At 34.6% G+C, this 11,985-nt stretch overlaps 13 non-coding genes across 13 annotated transcripts; all 13 read right to left on the reverse strand.

The window, feature by feature from the left end:
- Nucleotides 1–447: 447 nt before the first annotated feature.
- Nucleotides 448–539, reverse strand: TRNAR-UCU (transfer RNA arginine (anticodon UCU)). The gene is given in 2 exon segments: nucleotides 448–483; nucleotides 503–539. It is a non-coding gene; the product is annotated as a tRNA-Arg (tRNA).
- Nucleotides 540–848: 309 nt separating this feature from the next.
- Nucleotides 849–921, reverse strand: TRNAK-UUU (transfer RNA lysine (anticodon UUU)). The gene has a single exon. It is a non-coding gene; the product is annotated as a tRNA-Lys (tRNA).
- A 1,410-nt stretch (nucleotides 922–2,331) lies between these two features.
- TRNAR-UCU (transfer RNA arginine (anticodon UCU)) lies at nucleotides 2,332–2,423 on the reverse strand. Its single transcript is given in 2 exon segments — nucleotides 2,332–2,367; nucleotides 2,387–2,423. It is a non-coding gene; the product is annotated as a tRNA-Arg (tRNA).
- Nucleotides 2,424–2,732: 309 nt separating this feature from the next.
- Nucleotides 2,733–2,805, reverse strand: TRNAK-UUU (transfer RNA lysine (anticodon UUU)). Its single transcript has one exon. It is a non-coding gene; the product is annotated as a tRNA-Lys (tRNA).
- Nucleotides 2,806–4,215: 1,410 nt separating this feature from the next.
- On the reverse strand, nucleotides 4,216–4,307 carry TRNAR-UCU (transfer RNA arginine (anticodon UCU)). Its single transcript is given in 2 exon segments — nucleotides 4,216–4,251; nucleotides 4,271–4,307. It is a non-coding gene; the product is annotated as a tRNA-Arg (tRNA).
- Nucleotides 4,308–4,616: 309 nt separating this feature from the next.
- Nucleotides 4,617–4,689, reverse strand: TRNAK-UUU (transfer RNA lysine (anticodon UUU)). The gene has a single exon. It is a non-coding gene; the product is annotated as a tRNA-Lys (tRNA).
- A 1,410-nt stretch (nucleotides 4,690–6,099) lies between these two features.
- On the reverse strand, nucleotides 6,100–6,191 carry TRNAR-UCU (transfer RNA arginine (anticodon UCU)). The gene is given in 2 exon segments: nucleotides 6,100–6,135; nucleotides 6,155–6,191. It is a non-coding gene; the product is annotated as a tRNA-Arg (tRNA).
- Nucleotides 6,192–6,500: 309 nt separating this feature from the next.
- Nucleotides 6,501–6,573, reverse strand: TRNAK-UUU (transfer RNA lysine (anticodon UUU)). Its single transcript has one exon. It is a non-coding gene; the product is annotated as a tRNA-Lys (tRNA).
- Nucleotides 6,574–7,983: 1,410 nt separating this feature from the next.
- Nucleotides 7,984–8,075, reverse strand: TRNAR-UCU (transfer RNA arginine (anticodon UCU)). The gene is given in 2 exon segments: nucleotides 7,984–8,019; nucleotides 8,039–8,075. It is a non-coding gene; the product is annotated as a tRNA-Arg (tRNA).
- A 309-nt stretch (nucleotides 8,076–8,384) lies between these two features.
- Nucleotides 8,385–8,457, reverse strand: TRNAK-UUU (transfer RNA lysine (anticodon UUU)). The gene has a single exon. It is a non-coding gene; the product is annotated as a tRNA-Lys (tRNA).
- A 1,410-nt stretch (nucleotides 8,458–9,867) lies between these two features.
- TRNAR-UCU (transfer RNA arginine (anticodon UCU)) lies at nucleotides 9,868–9,959 on the reverse strand. Its single transcript is given in 2 exon segments — nucleotides 9,868–9,903; nucleotides 9,923–9,959. It is a non-coding gene; the product is annotated as a tRNA-Arg (tRNA).
- A 309-nt stretch (nucleotides 9,960–10,268) lies between these two features.
- On the reverse strand, nucleotides 10,269–10,341 carry TRNAK-UUU (transfer RNA lysine (anticodon UUU)). Its single transcript has one exon. It is a non-coding gene; the product is annotated as a tRNA-Lys (tRNA).
- A 1,410-nt stretch (nucleotides 10,342–11,751) lies between these two features.
- On the reverse strand, nucleotides 11,752–11,843 carry TRNAR-UCU (transfer RNA arginine (anticodon UCU)). Its single transcript is given in 2 exon segments — nucleotides 11,752–11,787; nucleotides 11,807–11,843. It is a non-coding gene; the product is annotated as a tRNA-Arg (tRNA).
- Between the last annotated feature and the right edge of the window lie 142 nt (nucleotides 11,844–11,985).

Here is an 11,985-nt window from a genome sequence, read left to right on the forward strand (position 1 = left end):
TCTTCAATTCATCTTAAAACAATGTGGAAGGATTCCAACCGACACTATATTTATGAATATGATTGCATATATTGACAAGCATTATGTAGCGTTTGATAGTGAACTGATATTTCAAACTTTTGAAACCTCAGCATTAAATGTCATCTATTTTAAGTCCTGAAATATGTACTATCTCATTTTCTGCTGACTTAGAATTCATGCTTCTTCAGTGACAGTATACAATTGAGAAAGGGCCGAAACTCCTACTATCTAGTAAATTATATTTTCATCAGTACACCTGACAATTTCCTCTTGCATATTGATTATACAATGTTTTCTATTCAAGCACTCTTTGTTTAAAACAGGCCTTCTTTCAAAGGCTATTTTGGTAAATGATTTTGGGTGAAGCTGAAGCTGCATTGTTTATTGCTATTTCAATTCGTTATGAAAGAAATTGAGCAATAATATTGACTCTGGTGGGATTCGAACCCACAGCCTTTGAATGCCTTTTTTAACATTTTCCTAGAAGTCCAATGCGCTATCCATTGCGCCACAGAGCCAACCTGCACCAAGAAACTTTTCAGAAATTCTGAAATAAAATAATGAGCAAGCAACTGATGATCAACTTTACAAAGTTGATAGGATACTATAATCATGGTTACATGTTGAGCATTGCATGGGGAAAAAGATATTCAACATGCCAAACTACATGATACAGTTGGATAAGTCTACTCAAAAGGCCTCTGACGGATAAAATCTTGACAATTTAAAAAACTCCATTTAAGAAGGTTTTGCAATTCTGTCAATGTAATATCTTGTTCATCATGCAATAGAAACTAAAAGAGTACTTCTTCTTAAACATAGCACCCCGCCTGCACAGGGACGTGAACCCTGGACCCTCAGATTAAAAGTCTGATGCTCTACCGACTGAGCTATCCAGGCTCTGCTTACTCTAATCTTCAAATCACATTAAAACAATTTGGAAGGATACCAACCTTACATTTACTGACAATCATTTATTATTATCATTACATATATTGATAATCAATATGTAGAGTTTTATCATGAATTGATATTTCAAGCTTTTGACATCTCAGCATTATATTTTATCTCTTTAAGTCCTGAAATTTGTACCATCTCATTTTCTGCTGATTCGGAATTCATGCTTCTTCATTGACAATACACAATTAAGAAAGGACCAAAAACTCTTACTGCCTAATACATTATATTTTACTCAGTCTACCTGTCAATTTCCTCTTATATGTAGATTATACAATATTTTCTATTCAAGTGGTGTCGGTTGAAAAAAGGGCTTCTTTCAAAGGCCATTTTGGTGAATGATTTCAGAGCAAGAAGAAGCTGCATTATTTATTGCAATTTCAATTCATTATAAAAGAAATGTAGGACAACATTGCCTCTGGTGGGATTCAAAACCACAACTTTTGAATGCCTTCTTTACATTACTCTTGAAAGCCAAAGCACTATCCATTGTGCCACAGAGCCAATCTTTTTAGGAGGTCGGACAGAAATGATCAAATAAAATAATGAGCTAGCAGCTGCTCATCAACTTTATGAAGTTGGTAGGAATCTATGATCCTGGATTTATGTTGAGCATTGAATAGCAAAAATGATATTCAACATGTCAAACCATACAATGCAGTTGGTTAAGTGTTAAGTCGACTCAAAAAGCATAGCACAGATAAAACAGCAAGGAGTTTAACAACTCCATATAAGAAGGTTTTGCAATTCCCTTAATGTAATATCTTATTCATCAAGCAGTGGAAACTTCAAGAGTGCATCTTCTTAAACGTAACACACTGCCTGAACAGGAACTTCAAACTTGGACACTCATATTAAAAGTCTGCTGTGCCACTCACTGAACTATCCAGTGTCTACTAACTTTCATCTTCAATTCATCTTAAAACAATGTGGAAGGATACCAACCGACACTACATTTATGAATATGATTGCATATATTGACAAGCATTATGTAGCGTTTGATAGTGAACTGATATTTCAAACTTTTGAAACCTCAGCATTAAATGTCATCTATTTTAAGTCCTGAAATATGTACTATCTCATTTTCTGCTGACTTAGAATTCATGCTTCTTCAGTGACAGTATACAATTGAGAAAGGGCCGAAACTCCTACTATCTAGTAAATTATATTTTCATCAGTACACCTGACAATTTCCTCTTGCATATTGATTATACAATGTTTTCTATTCAAGCACTCTTTGTTTAAAACAGGCCTTCTTTCAAAGGCTATTTTGGTAAATGATTTTGGGTGAAGCTGAAGCTGCATTGTTTATTGCTATTTCAATTCGTTATGAAAGAAATTGAGCAATAATATTGACTCTGGTGGTATTCGAACCCACAGCCTTTGAATGCCTTTTTTAACATTTTCCTAGAAGTCCAATGCGCTATCCATTGCGCCACAGAGCCAACCTGCACCAAGAAACTTTTCAGAAATTCTGAAATAAAATAATGAGCAAGCAACTGATGATCAACTTTACAAAGTTGATAGGATACTATAATCATGGTTACATGTTGAGCATTGCATGGGGAAAAAGATATTCAACATGCCAAACTACATGATACAGTTGGATAAGTCTACTCAAAAGGCCTCTGACGGATAAAATCTTGACAATTTAAAAAACTCCATTTAAGAAGGTTTTGCAATTCTGTCAATGTAATATCTTGTTCATCATGCAATAGAAACTAAAAGAGTACTTCTTCTTAAACATAGCACCCCGCCTGCACAGGGACGTGAACCCTGGACCCTCAGATTAAAAGTCTGATGCTCTACCGACTGAGCTATCCAGGCTCTGCTTACTCTAATCTTCAAATCACATTAAAACAATTTGGAAGGATACCAACCTTACATTTACTGACAATCATTTATTATTATCATTACATATATTGATAATCAATATGTAGAGTTTTATCATGAATTGATATTTCAAGCTTTTGACATCTCAGCATTATATTTTATCTCTTTAAGTCCTGAAATTTGTACCATCTCATTTTCTGCTGATTCGGAATTCATGCTTCTTCATTGACAATACACAATTAAGAAAGGACCAAAAACTCTTACTGCCTAATACATTATATTTTACTCAGTCTACCTGTCAATTTCCTCTTATATGTAGATTATACAATATTTTCTATTCAAGTGGTGTCGGTTGAAAAAAGGGCTTCTTTCAAAGGCCATTTTGGTGAATGATTTCAGAGCAAGAAGAAGCTGCATTATTTATTGCAATTTCAATTCATTATAAAAGAAATGTAGGACAACATTGCCTCTGGTGGGATTCAAAACCACAACTTTTGAATGCCTTCTTTACATTACTCTTGAAAGCCAAAGCACTATCCATTGTGCCACAGAGCCAATCTTTTTAGGAGGTCGGACAGAAATGATCAAATAAAATAATGAGCTAGCAGCTGCTCATCAACTTTATGAAGTTGTTAGGAATCTATGATCCTGGATTTATGTTGAGCATTGAATAGCAAAAATGATATTCAACATGTCAAACCATACAATGCAGTTGGTTAAGTGTTAAGTCGACTCAAAAGGCATAGCACAGATAAAACAGCAAGGAGTTTAACAACTCCATATAAGAAGGTTTTGCAATTCCCTTAATGTAATATCTTATTCATCAAGCAGTGGAAACTTCAAGAGTGCATCTTCTTAAACATAACACACTGCCTGAACAGGAACTTCAAACCTGGACACTCATATTAAAAGTCTGCTGTGCCACTCACTGAACTATCCAGTGTCTACTAACTTTCATCTTCAATTCATCTTAAAACAATGTGGAAGGATTCCAACCGACACTATATTTATGAATATGATTGCATATATTGACAAGCATTATGTAGCGTTTGATAGTGAACTGATATTTCAAACTTTTGAAACCTCAGCATTAAATGTCATCTATTTTAAGTCCTGAAATATGTACTATCTCATTTTCTGCTGACTTAGAATTCATGCTTCTTCAGTGACAGTATACAATTGAGAAAGGGCCGAAACTCCTACTATCTAGTAAATTATATTTTCATCAGTACACCTGACAATTTCCTCTTGCATATTGATTATACAATGTTTTCTATTCAAGCACTCTTTGTTTAAAACAGGCCTTCTTTCAAAGGCTATTTTGGTAAATGATTTTGGGTGAAGCTGAAGCTGCATTGTTTATTGCTATTTCAATTCGTTATGAAAGAAATTGAGCAATAATATTGACTCTGGTGGGATTCGAACCCACAGCCTTTGAATGCCTTTTTTAACATTTTCCTAGAAGTCCAATGCGCTATCCATTGCGCCACAGAGCCAACCTGCACCAAGAAACTTTTCAGAAATTCTGAAATAAAATAATGAGCAAGCAACTGATGATCAACTTTACAAAGTTGATAGGATACTATAATCATGGTTACATGTTGAGCATTGCATGGGGAAAAAGATATTCAACATGCCAAACTACATGATACAGTTGGATAAGTCTACTCAAAAGGCCTCTGACGGATAAAATCTTGACAATTTAAAAAACTCCATTTAAGAAGGTTTTGCAATTCTGTCAATGTAATATCTTGTTCATCATGCAATAGAAACTAAAAGAGTACTTCTTCTTAAACATAGCACCCCGCCTGCACAGGGACGTGAACCCTGGACCCTCAGATTAAAAGTCTGATGCTCTACCGACTGAGCTATCCAGGCTCTGCTTACTCTAATCTTCAAATCACATTAAAACAATTTGGAAGGATACCAACCTTACATTTACTGACAATCATTTATTATTATCATTACATATATTGATAATCAATATGTAGAGTTTTATCATGAATTGATATTTCAAGCTTTTGACATCTCAGCATTATATTTTATCTCTTTAAGTCCTGAAATTTGTACCATCTCATTTTCTGCTGATTCGGAATTCATGCTTCTTCATTGACAATACACAATTAAGAAAGGACCAAAAACTCTTACTGCCTAATACATTATATTTTACTCAGTCTACCTGTCAATTTCCTCTTATATGTAGATTATACAATATTTTCTATTCAAGTGGTGTCGGTTGAAAAAAGGGCTTCTTTCAAAGGCCATTTTGGTGAATGATTTCAGAGCAAGAAGAAGCTGCATTATTTATTGCAATTTCAATTCATTATAAAAGAAATGTAGGACAACATTGCCTCTGGTGGGATTCAAAACCACAACTTTTGAATGCCTTCTTTACATTACTCTTGAAAGCCAAAGCACTATCCATTGTGCCACAGAGCCAATCTTTTTAGGAGGTCGGACAGAAATGATCAAATAAAATAATGAGCTAGCAGCTGCTCATCAACTTTATGAAGTTGGTAGGAATCTATGATCCTGGATTTATGTTGAGCATTGAATAGCAAAAATGATATTCAACATGTCAAACCATACAATGCAGTTGGTTAAGTGTTAAGTCGACTCAAAAGGCATAGCACAGATAAAACAGCAAGGAGTTTAACAACTCCATATAAGAAGGTTTTGCAATTCCCTTAATGTAATATCTTATTCATCAAGCAGTGGAAACTTCAAGAGTGCATCTTCTTAAACATAACACACTGCTTGAACAGGAACTTCAAACCTGGACACTCATATTAAAAGTCTGCTGTGCCACTCACTGAACTATCCAGTGTCTACTAACTTTCATCTTCAATTCATCTTAAAACAATGTGGAAGGATACCAACCGACACTATATTTATGAATATGATTGCATATATTGACAAGCATTATGTAGCGTTTGATAGTGAACTGATATTTCAAACTTTTGAAACCTCAGCATTAAATGTCATCTATTTTAAGTCCTGAAATATGTACTATCTCATTTTCTGCTGACTTAGAATTCATGCTTCTTCAGTGACAGTATACAATTGAGAAAGGGCCGAAACTCCTACTATCTAGTAAATTATATTTTCATCAGTACACCTGACAATTTCCTCTTGCATATTGATTATACAATGTTTTCTATTCAAGCACTCTTTGTTTAAAACAGGCCTTCTTTCAAAGGCTATTTTGGTAAATGATTTTGGGTGAAGCTGAAGCTGCATTGTTTATTGCTATTTCAATTCGTTATGAAAGAAATTGAGCAATAATATTGACTCTGGTGGGATTCGAACCCACAGCCTTTGAATGCCTTTTTTAACATTTTCCTAGAAGTCCAATGCGCTATCCATTGCGCCACAGAGCCAACCTGCACCAAGAAACTTTTCAGAAATTCTGAAATAAAATAATGAGCAAGCAACTGATGATCAACTTTACAAAGTTGATAGGATACTATAATCATGGTTACATGTTGAGCATTGCATGGGGAAAAAGATATTCAACATGCCAAACTACATGATACAGTTGGATAAGTCTACTCAAAAGGCCTCTGACGGATAAAATCTTGACAATTTAAAAAACTCCATTTAAGAAGGTTTTGCAATTCTGTCAATGTAATATCTTGTTCATCATGCAATAGAAACTAAAAGAGTACTTCTTCTTAAACATAGCACCCCGCCTGCACAGGGACGTGAACCCTGGACCCTCAGATTAAAAGTCTGATGCTCTACCGACTGAGCTATCCAGGCTCTGCTTACTCTAATCTTCAAATCACATTAAAACAATTTGGAAGGATACCAACCTTACATTTACTGACAATCATTTATTATTATCATTACATATATTGATAATCAATATGTAGAGTTTTATCATGAATTGATATTTCAAGCTTTTGACATCTCAGCATTATATTTTATCTCTTTAAGTCCTGAAATTTGTACCATCTCATTTTCTGCTGATTCGGAATTCATGCTTCTTCATTGACAATACACAATTAAGAAAGGACCAAAAACTCTTACTGCCTAATACATTATATTTTACTCAGTCTACCTGTCAATTTCCTCTTATATGTAGATTATACAATATTTTCTATTCAAGTGGTGTCGGTTGAAAAAAGGGCTTCTTTCAAAGGCCATTTTGGTGAATGATTTCAGAGCAAGAAGAAGCTGCATTATTTATTGCAATTTCAATTCATTATAAAAGAAATGTAGGACAACATTGCCTCTGGTGGGATTCAAAACCACAACTTTTGACTGCCTTCTTTACATTACTCTTGAAAGCCAAAGCAGTATCCATTGTGCCACAGAGCCAATCTTTTTAGGATGTCGGACAGAAATGATCAAATAAAATAATGAGCTAGCAGCTGCTCATCAACTTTATAAAGTTGTTAGGAATCTATGATCCTGGATTTATGTTGAGCATTGAATAGCAAAAATGATATTCAACATGTCAAACCATACAATGCAGTTGGTTAAGTGTTAAGTCGACTCAAAAGGCATAGCACAGATAAAACAGCAAGGAGTTTAACAACTCCATATAAGAAGGTTTTGCAATTCCCTTAATGTAATATCTTATTCATCAAGCAGTGGAAACTTCAAGAGTGCATCTTCTTAAACGTAACACACTGCCTGAACAGGAACTTCAAACTTGGACACTCATATTAAAAGTCTGCTGTGCCACTCACTGAACTATCCAGTGTCTACTAACTTTCATCTTCAATTCATCTTAAAACAATGTGGAAGGATACCAACCGACACTACATTTATGAATATGATTGCATATATTGACAAGCATTATGTAGCGTTTGATAGTGAACTGATATTTCAAACTTTTGAAACCTCAGCATTAAATGTCATCTATTTTAAGTCCTGAAATATGTACTATCTCATTTTCTGCTGACTTAGAATTCATGCTTCTTCAGTGACAGTATACAATTGAGAAAGGGCCGAAACTCCTACTATCTAGTAAATTATATTTTCATCAGTACACCTGACAATTTCCTCTTGCATATTGATTATACAATGTTTTCTATTCAAGCACTCTTTGTTTAAAACAGGCCTTCTTTCAAAGGCTATTTTGGTAAATGATTTTGGGTGAAGCTGAAGCTGCATTGTTTATTGCTATTTCAATTCGTTATGAAAGAAATTGAGCAATAATATTGACTCTGGTGGGATTCGAACCCACAGCCTTTGAATGCCTTTTTTAACATTTTCCTAGAAGTCCAATGCGCTATCCATTGCGCCACAGAGCCAACCTGCACCAAGAAACTTTTCAGAAATTCTGAAATAAAATAATGAGCAAGCAACTGATGATCAACTTTACAAAGTTGATAGGATACTATAATCATGGTTACATGTTGAGCATTGCATGGGGAAAAAGATATTCAACATGCCAAACTACATGATACAGTTGGATAAGTCTACTCAAAAGGCCTCTGACGGATAAAATCTTGACAATTTAAAAAACTCCATTTAAGAAGGTTTTGCAATTCTGTCAATGTAATATCTTGTTCATCATGCAATAGAAACTAAAAGAGTACTTCTTCTTAAACATAGCACCCCGCCTGCACAGGGACGTGAACCCTGGACCCTCAGATTAAAAGTCTGATGCTCTACCGACTGAGCTATCCAGGCTCTGCTTACTCTAATCTTCAAATCACATTAAAACAATTTGGAAGGATACCAACCTTACATTTACTGACAATCATTTATTATTATCATTACATATATTGATAATCAATATGTAGAGTTTTATCATGAATTGATATTTCAAGCTTTTGACATCTCAGCATTATATTTTATCTCTTTAAGTCCTGAAATTTGTACCATCTCATTTTCTGCTGATTCGGAATTCATGCTTCTTCATTGACAATACACAATTAAGAAAGGACCAAAAACTCTTACTGCCTAATACATTATATTTTACTCAGTCTACCTGTCAATTTCCTCTTATATGTAGATTATACAATATTTTCTATTCAAGTGGTGTCGGTTGAAAAAAGGGCTTCTTTCAAAGGCCATTTTGGTGAATGATTTCAGAGCAAGAAGAAGCTGCATTATTTATTGCAATTTCAATTCATTATAAAAGAAATGTAGGACAACATTGCCTCTGGTGGGATTCAAAACCACAACTTTTGACTGCCTTCTTTACATTACTCTTGAAAGCCAAAGCAGTATCCATTGTGCCACAGAGCCAATCTTTTTAGGATGTCGGACAGAAATGATCAAATAAAATAATGAGCTAGCAGCTGCTCATCAACTTTATAAAGTTGTTAGGAATCTATGATCCTGGATTTATGTTGAGCATTGAATAGCAAAAATGATATTCAACATGTCAAACCATACAATGCAGTTGGTTAAGTGTTAAGTCGACTCAAAAGGCATAGCACAGATAAAACAGCAAGGAGTTTAACAACTCCATATAAGAAGGTTTTGCAATTCCCTTAATGTAATATCTTATTCATCAAGCAGTGGAAACTTCAAGAGTGCATCTTCTTAAACGTAACACACTGCCTGAACAGGAACTTCAAACTTGGACACTCATATTAAAAGTCTGCTGTGCCACTCACTGAACTATCCAGTGTCTACTAACTTTCATCTTCAATTCATCTTAAAACAATGTGGAAGGATACCAACCGACACTACATTTATGAATATGATTGCATATATTGACAAGCATTATGTAGCGTTTGATAGTGAACTGATATTTCAAACTTTTGAAACCTCAGCATTAAATGTCATCTATTTTAAGTCCTGAAATATGTACTATCTCATTTTCTGCTGACTTAGAATTCATGCTTCTTCAGTGACAGTATACAATTGAGAAAGGGCCGAAACTCCTACTATCTAGTAAATTATATTTTCATCAGTACACCTGACAATTTCCTCTTGCATATTGATTATACAATGTTTTCTATTCAAGCACTCTTTGTTTAAAACAGGCCTTCTTTCAAAGGCTATTTTGGTAAATGATTTTGGGTGAAGCTGAAGCTGCATTGTTTATTGCTATTTCAATTCGTTATGAAAGAAATTGAGCAATAATATTGACTCTGGTGGGATTCGAACCCACAGCCTTTGAATGCCTTTTTTAACATTTTCCTAGAAGTCCAATGCGCTATCCATTGCGCCACAGAGCCAACCTGCACCAAGAAACTTTTCAGAAATTCTGAAATAAAATAATGAGCAAGCAACTGATGATCAACTTTACAAAGTTGATAGGATACTATAATCATGGTTACATGTTGAGCATTGCATGGGGAAAAAGATATTCAACATGCCAAACTACATGATACAGTTGGATAAGTCTACTCAAAAGGCCTCTGACGGATAAAATCTTGACAATTTAAAAAACTCCATTTAAGAAGGTTTTGCAATTCTGTCAATGTAATATCTTGTTCATCATGCAATAGAAACTAAAAGAGTACTTCTTCTTAAACATAGCACCCCGCCTGCACAGGGACGTGAACCCTGGACCCTCAGATTAAAAGTCTGATGCTCTACCGACTGAGCTATCCAGGCTCTGCTTACTCTAATCTTCAAATCACATTAAAACAATTTGGAAGGATACCAACCTTACATTTACTGACAATCATTTATTATTATCATTACATATATTGATAATCAATATGTAGAGTTTTATCATGAATTGATATTTCAAGCTTTTGACATCTCAGCATTATATTTTATCTCTTTAAGTCCTGAAATTTGTACCATCTCATTTTCTGCTGATTCGGAATTCATGCTTCTTCATTGACAATACACAATTAAGAAAGGACCAAAAACTCTTACTGCCTAATACATTATATTTTACTCAGTCTACCTGTCAATTTCCTCTTATATGTAGATTATACAATATTTTCTATTCAAGTGGTGTCGGTTGAAAAAAGGGCTTCTTTCAAAGGCCATTTTGGTGAATGATTTCAGAGCAAGAAGAAGCTGCATTATTTATTGCAATTTCAATTCATTATAAAAGAAATGTAGGACAACATTGCCTCTGGTGGGATTCAAAACCACAACTTTTGAATGCCTTCTTTACATTACTCTTGAAAGCCAAAGCACTATCCATTGTGCCACAGAGCCAATCTTTTTAGGAGGTCGGACAGAAATGATCAAATAAAATAATGAGCTAGCAGCTGCTCATCAACTTTATGAAGTTGTTAGGAATCTATGATCCTGGATTTATGTTGAGCATTGAATAGCAAAAATGATATTCAACATGTCAAACCATACAATGCAGTTGGTTAAGTGTTAAGTCGACTCAAAAGGCATAGCACAGATAAAACAGCAAGGAGTTTAACAACTCCATATAAGAAGGTTTTGCAATTCCCTTAATGTAATATCTTATTCATCAAGCAGTGGAAACTTCAAGAGTGCATCTTCTTAAACATAACACACTGCCTGAACAGGAACTTCAAACCTGGACACTCATATTAAAAGTCTGCTGTGCCACTCACTGAACTATCCAGTGTCTACTAACTTTCATCTTCAATTCATCTTAAAACAATGTGGAAGGATTCCAACCGACACTATATTTATGAATATGATTGCATATATTGACAAGCATTATGTAGCGTTTGATAGTGAACTGATATTTCAAACTTTTGAAACCTCAGCATTAAATGTCATCTATTTTAAGTCCTGAAATATGTACTATCTCATTTTCTGCTGACTTAGAATTCATGCTTCTTCAGTGACAGTATACAATTGAGAAAGGGCCGAAACTCCTACTATCTAGTAAATTATATTTTCATCAGTACACCTGACAATTTCCTCTTGCATATTGATTATACAATGTTTTCTATTCAAGCACTCTTTGTTTAAAACAGGCCTTCTTTCAAAGGCTATTTTGGTAAATGATTTTGGGTGAAGCTGAAGCTGCATTGTTTATTGCTATTTCAATTCGTTATGAAAGAAATTGAGCAATAATATTGACTCTGGTGGGATTCGAACCCACAGCCTTTGAATGCCTTTTTTAACATTTTCCTAGAAGTCCAATGCGCTATCCATTGCGCCACAGAGCCAACCTGCACCAAGAAACTTTTCAGAAATTCTGAAATAAAATAATGAGCAAGCAACTGATGATCAACTTTACAAAGTTGATAGGATACTATAATCATGGTTACATGTTGAGCATTGCATGGGGAAAAAGATATTCAACATGCC

Source organism: Pleurodeles waltl, unplaced genomic scaffold (genome assembly GCF_031143425.1).
Source record: "Pleurodeles waltl isolate 20211129_DDA unplaced genomic scaffold, aPleWal1.hap1.20221129 scaffold_197, whole genome shotgun sequence".
In the NCBI taxonomy this organism is placed as follows: Eukaryota; Metazoa; Chordata; class Amphibia; order Caudata; family Salamandridae; genus Pleurodeles; species Pleurodeles waltl.